Here is a 7,548-nt window from a genome sequence, read left to right as displayed (position 1 = left end):
ATATATATATATATATAGTATGTATATATATATATATATATATATATATATATATATATATATATATATATAAACAGTATATAAATTGTATATTCATTTTAAAAAGGTTAACTTTGAGTGTGACAAATGTAATATTAATGTAAAAATAGGGAAATGGGTGACTGCCCAATCAAAAATGCAATATTAACTACAATATTTATTGGACATATCCAATATCAACCAATTAGAGATTAGAAAACATCTCTAACATAGGCTGATAACCGATATGGTACCGATATATTTCAATAATCATATCCATTAGGCACAATGTCTCTCATCATCTCCAAGCACATGACACGAGAAGTCGACCATATATTCTGATATCATGATGATAAAGTCTTATTTTTCTCTCTACTGTACACTCATGTAACACAAGACAATGTGCCAGGCCTGGCAATTAAGCACTGCAGTAGAACTGCATAGAATACAGTTGTCATCATGCATTCATTACACTTCCTGTATTTGATCAAACCGCAAATAGGCACCACACACTCTTAAAAAAAAAAAGGTTCTTCAGCGGCTATATAGCACCACTACCATAAAACCTGTAAGCCCCTGTATAGTTCTTTAAAGGTTATTTAACTCTCTCTTAGTCTCTTAGTTTAGTTGGGGAAAGGGTTAAAACAACATTAAAATACAGTCTATTTCTTGACGATATATATTTTTTTGCCTCCAAGGCCCTCATAAGGAAATATTCAAGGGCCCCCACATGAGACCTTTGACCTCAGAAAAAAAGGACCTCTCCACAAACAGCAACACCAACTTCACACATTACTAAGTTGTTTACTCTTATTACCTGGATACAGATGGCACCAAACAAATCTGTGGAATACGTAATACACTCTTAAAAATGAAGGTTCCAAAAAAGGGATTTTTTCACCAATAGAATAACTATTTGTGGTTCCCCAAAGAACCTTCACGTATAAGCCATTTTTCTCAGTGTAAAGAACATTGAAAAGATCCAATGATCTTTTACTGTAAAGAACATTTTGTAGAATGGAAAGGGTCCATGGATGTTAAAATTGCTTCATGCAACCATAGATACCTGTAGCCGGGTAGATAACTTGCACAAAGACTGATAACATGTTAGCATTTCTTCATGGGTGTTCTATTCCAAACACAACTATACACACACAAAGCTAGTGATTACAAGAATAACAGAGGACTGTGAGAGTAGGTGTTATACCGTGCCTCCACAGAAAGTAAAGAGTAGTGTTTTTGAGCTTATTGATGCCACAGATTTGATATACCTCATCATCTCCTGCAACTCAGAAACACGTGCAAATGTCTTCAAGAATATATTTAAGAACAGTAACACACAATGGATTGTATCGATTGCAAGACGTGTGATATTTTATTATGTCATATAACATTACAAAACCAACATTGGCATGTGACACTATCATCAGATTGATAACACATTCACAGAATTTTCTTTATGCTGCATTGCATGTGTTTGCTTTCGTGAATTTCTTAAGAAAGGTGTTCTGTTAGCTGTTTAACATTAAATCGGTGGAACTAGACAAGGAAGTATCGGCCACACCAATCTTATAGTAAAAATCTAACAGCCTTTATAGCTTGGACTTTGAATGCTTGCATATTCATCTGTATACAAAATTACAATTCTGAGATTCTTGTACTTTAATATGGAGCCTGGCTGTAAAACACAGTCAGTGCAGTCACTGGTTAGGCTGTTTTCTTTTTGGGTAAACACAGGGTGCAGTCAGGAGCTTAAACAAGGCGTAGAATTAATGTTGACAGTGCTAAGATGTTATCTAAGGAGCACTGGTGCTTGTAAAAGGTCTAGGAAGAAATATCTAGATGGAAAAACCAAGTCAACTCAGGAGTTCCTCTCATTAAGGCATTACTCCAGGAAAAAGGAAGATGATTTAATCAGTTCTTCCAGACTGAGGATTATGTCAGAATACATGAATTATTTTATAATACACATTTGTTAAATTCAAATTGGATATGTATCATTTAACAGATTTCAGAACCACCCCATGTATTCATTTCCACTTCAGATTTATATCCTTTCTGGCAACATTTTTTCAGAGGGCCACTGTGTCTGAACTTGAGGAAAGAAAGAACTGTGAGGAAACAAAGACTTGTCCATCCAATGTACCAGATTTTCTGAATTCAGTGACAAACTTACTACTCAACTATTGATAGGTATTCAGGTGGGAGCTATAGCCTAAATATATTCCCAGGCATTCCACATCCACCAAAAAGCATATTAATCCACGAGAAACCACTTTTTCAAGTGTTTTGGTACCACCCCACTCCTAATTCTTCTTTCTCTTTTTTCAAATCTAATGGAAGCAGTTGTGGCCTTAAAATCCTGATAAAACGGAAGTAACTATAGATATTTTCTTCTGTATTCAGGGAAAAATGTATCAGAGTAAAAAAAAATTGTTATAGAAAAGAACAAAAATGTAGGTTGGGGACTTGGTTTTATCCATCAGTTATTGATTGGATAGAGGCTGATCTGATATGCCAGAAGTTCGGATTGTGACATTTTGATAAAAAATTATGTGGTCAATCAGGGACGCGGGAAGTAGGGGTGCTGAGGGGGCTGCAGCACCCCCTGTTTTCACATGGTTGCAAATGCAACGCCAAGTTTGTTCATGTAAATTTATTCAGTTTTAGCATTTAATGATTTATTTGTAATGATCTCTGAAATGTAAATTGTAAGTGGGCTATAACAAACCCATGTTTATCTTTATAAACATGATTAATTTTACTTGTGATGTTTTTGGGATGATTAGCCTAATCCTCATGAACACGTGACGGTCGCGCGTGGTATCAGACATGAACTATACAGAATGCGAACAAGATTAACTTTAATACAAGGAGATAATGGCGCAAAAGCGAATTTCAGATTTTTTTAAATGCCCATCCCAGCAAAAACTTTCCAAAATAGGCATCCAACACCAGCACGAGCACCGACGTAAGTGAACCAGCCCCCCCACCTCCAACCAACACGGACACACACAGCACCTCCAACCGAAAACATCTTCCCACGCCCCTGTGGTCAAGACATTTAAATAAAATGTAAACACATGCATGGTTGAATTATTCACAATAAGATCAACAACATGCATTGAGAAAATAGATAGGGTGAACTTTCATTTCATGGTATTCTTGGTATTCGGACATCCTACTGTTTTTTTTATTAAGGCCTATTCAGAGTATACAGGCACTTCCCAGAAACATCTCCCTCCCATTTTGACCCATAAGCAAATGTCACTTGACCTAGGCTATTTATAGTCTCCTGTGGGCTAGCAGACTGGCGGCAACCTCATCAGCTACATCAGACAAGATGCGTTTAGTTAAGAATAGCCTGTTGTATGCTAAATACCTCATGCAAGTCTCGAGAGTAACCCGGAGCAGTAAATTAGAGACTGAGGTCAGACGTTTGCGTGAAACAATGTTCTATTTAATTAGCCTTTCTCTCACACTGAAGCTTTGTGTTCAGAAGAGATTTCATAAGTTACAATGTCCCTTTATGTACTTGGGCACATCAAAATCGACTTGGAAATCAGTTCCAGATCACACAGCATAGACTTTGGTGTACATGCTGATAGGACTACAGCTGAAGTAGAGCAAATGTTGCTGCATGTCTATTCAAGTTCATTTTAAAGCAGTTGTTTCATATATCTGGCTTAAAATAGATGCCTGATTGTGAAGCATGCACTCTAAAACAAATGGTGCTATATAGCACTAAAAGTGGTTCTTTGGCTTGAAATCATAGGGGAACCACTTTTAGTGCTATTTAGCACCTATTTTTACAGGTGCCATATAGCACTTTTTCTCACCAATGGTGCACCAATTTTCTTTTATTCTTACTATTTGCTTTTATTTTTGTTGTGACTTTTTACTGCCCTGTTTTGAGATGTTCAAAAATCATATCAACATTATCAGAATATTTTGTCACCATTGCTGAGATTCACATGCAGATTCTTCATGTCTATGAGTGACAGAATTGAAACCTCTTTATAACCTATAATTCTAAAAGTGGTTCATACTATTTTCTCACATTGTCACATAGTATTGCAATAATATAAAACTCATAAAAGAACTACAGATTTTGTTAAAATGCAACCAGAGACCTAGATGTATTAAATGATTTTACCATAAGTTTCTTGCCATCACATATGTGCTTTATAAACACTATTGTAACAGCCAAAGAGAAACTTACTTTAACTTAAATTTAAAGTCAAGGGCCAAGAGGCAACTAAAGCAAACACTATTCACCAAAATGGTAAGTTGAAGAAAAAAAAACATCTTAACCTTAATTCTCAATAAAGAACTTCTGTTTTAGATACTCCAGAAATAAAGTCTAACTGGTTAATAACTGTCATGAACATGACTTCAGCTGGAAGGTTGCTGCAGTTTTTCACAAACACTGAAGGTGTTTCCTGAGGTGATGTGGAGCAACTTATGTGGTCAATCAGGGACGCGGGAAGTAGGGGTGCTGAGGGGGCTGCAGCACCCCCTGTTTTCACATGGTTGCAAATGCAACGCCAAGTTTGTTCATGTAAATTTATTCAGTTTTAGCATTTAATGATTTATTTGTAATGATCTCTGAAATGTAAATTGTAAGTGGGCTATAACAAACCCATGTTTATCTTTATAAACATGATTAATTTTACTTGTGATGTTTTTGGGATGATTAGCCTAATCCTCATGAACACGTGACGGTCGCGCGTGGTATCAGACATGAACTATACAGAATGCGAACAAGATTAACTTTAATACAAGGAGATAATGGCGCAAAAGCGAATTTCAGATTTTTTTAAATGCCCATCCCAGCAAAAACTTTCCAAAATAGGCATCCAACACCAGCACGAGCACCGACGTAAGTGAACCAGCCCCCCCACCTCCAACCAACACGGACACACACAGCACCTCCAACCGAAAACATCTTCCCACGCCCCTGTGGTCAAGACATTTAAATAAAATGTAAACACATGCATGGTTGAATTATTCACAATAAGATCAACAACATGCATTGAGAAAATAGATAGGGTGAACTTTCATTTCATGGTATTCTTGGTATTCGGACATCCTACTGTTTTTTTTATTAAGGCCTATTCAGAGTATACAGGCACTTCCCAGAAACATCTCCCTCCCATTTTGACCCATAAGCAAATGTCACTTGACCTAGGCTATTTATAGTCTCCTGTGGGCTAGCAGACTGGCGGCAACCTCATCAGCTACATCAGACAAGATGCGTTTAGTTAAGAATAGCCTGTTGTATGCTAAATACCTCATGCAAGTCTCGAGAGTAACCCGGAGCAGTAAATTAGAGACTGAGGTCAGACGTTTGCGTGAAACAATGTTCTATTTAATTAGCCTTTCTCTCACACTGAAGCTTTGTGTTCAGAAGAGATTTCATAAGTTACAATGTCCCTTTATGTACTTGGGCACATCAAAATCGACTTGGAAATCAGTTCCAGATCACACAGCATAGACTTTGGTGTACATGCTGATAGGACTACAGCTGAAGTAGAGCAAATGTTGCTGCATGTCTATTCAAGTTCATTTTAAAGCAGTTGTTTCATATATCTGGCTTAAAATAGATGCCTGATTGTGAAGCATGCACTCTAAAACAAATGGTGCTATATAGCACTAAAAGTGGTTCTTTGGCTTGAAATCATAGGGGAACCACTTTTAGTGCTATTTAGCACCTATTTTTACAGGTGCCATATAGCACTTTTTCTCACCAATGGTGCACCAATTTTCTTTTATTCTTACTATTTGCTTTTATTTTTGTTGTGACTTTTTACTGCCCTGTTTTGAGATGTTCAAAAATCATATCAACATTATCAGAATATTTTGTCACCATTGCTGAGATTCACATGCAGATTCTTCATGTCTATGAGTGACAGAATTGAAACCTCTTTATAACCTATAATTCTAAAAGTGGTTCATACTATTTTCTCACATTGTCACATAGTACTGCAATAATATAAAACTCATAAAAGAACTACAGATTTTGTTAAAATGCAACCAGAGACCTAGATGTATTAAATGATTTTACCATAAGTTTCTTGCCATCACATATGTGCTTTATAAACACTATTGTAACAGCCAAAGAGAAACTTACTTTAACTTAAATTTAAAGTCAAGGGCCAAGAGGCAACTAAAGCAAACACTATTCACCAAAATGGTAAGTTGAAGAAAAAAAAACATCTTAACCTTAATTCTCAATAAAGAACTTCTGTTTTAGATACTCCAGAAATAAAGTCTAACTGGTTAATAACTGTCATGAACATGACTTCAGCTGGAAGGTTGCTGCAGTTTTTCACAAACACTGAAGGTGTTTCCTGAGGTGATGTGGAGCAACTTCCTCTTTCGCTACAGCATCTTTACCACAAAGTTAATGTTTGTCTCAGTTGGGTGTGTTTCTGTGGTAACAGATGATAAATGCGCACAAGGGTCTGATGATGAGTAATCAAAAGTGGAACTATTACAGCACACGGCATGCAATTCAAATCTTTAAGTTCCTGAAATCGACAAAGCTCTTTTTTTATTATTTTACATAACACCAAATTTACTCTAAAAGTAGTCCAATATGTTTGCTTTAGTTATCTGCACTTGAATGCTGAAACCAACCATTTTTCCACTCAGCTTAGGTTGAAGCAAAAGATAAATCAATCTAAAAAAATCAATGGTGGGCCTTCTCTTCTAAATGCATATGCGAGAGCAGGTCAGAGCCGTCCTGCAGACTGCGCACTTCCAAAGAGCCCGTTTTACCGCATAATAAAAAGGCGCATCCCAGAATTCAGAATCTCTCCATATATGGCTTTGTATGATCAGTTTCAGCGCTCATATAAACAGCAGTTTTGTGAAACAATGCGATATAGTGCACGTCCTTCACATGTAGAAACGATTTAAACTGCAATGAGTTTTGAGTTCTTGGCGTGTCCCGTAAGAAAGTGTCACTCCAGTGGAAACATTACGCACACAGAGACGCCTGTGTGGAAAGTAACAGTTCAACGTTGTTTGCAGTGATGTAAATCGTCACATTTCAGCTGACTTCATTACTTTGTGGCTGATGAGAATGGTTAAAGGTAACATAGATGTAAAATATAACAGACTTACCTATAGTTGAATGACAGGAGTCGGTCTATAGCGGAGATACAGTAAATGCTATTGCAGAATATTGTGTCTGGGCAGGGCAACACCCCTCTGTTTCAGACAGCCTGCTTAAATAATCCTCATCGGGGGGTGATCCTGGCATTTAAACCACTCCCCTCCGACAACGGGACCAGGCAAATCACTGCCACCTACTGCGCCACGTGGATACTACGCTCAGTACTTCCCCCACACTGACAGTTTATCATTGTCACCTTAGTTACCTCCAAAACACCACAGTTACTAATGTTTTATTGCTCTCTGGTCTGTGTATGTTACTTTCCAGTCTGTGTTTTCAAGCATTTTCAGTGACTGAATTGTTCTGTGACAATGGTTTAATAACATGGTAATATTATAGTTTTCAAA

The 7,548-nt window shown here is 37.0% G+C and overlaps 1 protein-coding gene across 2 annotated transcripts in view; it reads right to left on the bottom strand.

Moving 5' to 3' along the window:
• The window catches only part of LOC107556937 (gelsolin-like), a 16,577-nt gene extending 9,331 nt beyond the window's left edge, over nucleotides 1–7,246 (bottom strand). For both annotated transcript variants that reach the window (XM_016240204.1, XM_016240205.1), the window contains exon 1: nucleotides 7,150–7,246. The gene's annotated coding sequence lies outside the window, so the exon portion shown is untranslated. The remainder of the gene's footprint in view (nucleotides 1–7,149) is intronic.
• Between the last annotated feature and the right edge of the window lie 302 nt (nucleotides 7,247–7,548).

This window comes from Sinocyclocheilus grahami, unplaced genomic scaffold (genome assembly GCF_001515645.1).
Source record: "Sinocyclocheilus grahami isolate Dianchi unplaced genomic scaffold, SAMN03320097.WGS_v1.1 scaffold584.1, whole genome shotgun sequence".
Lineage (NCBI taxonomy): Eukaryota > Metazoa > Chordata > Actinopteri > Cypriniformes > Cyprinidae > Sinocyclocheilus > Sinocyclocheilus grahami.
Note: the sequence above shows the minus strand (reverse complement) of the source record. Positions and strands in the feature narration are given on the sequence as shown.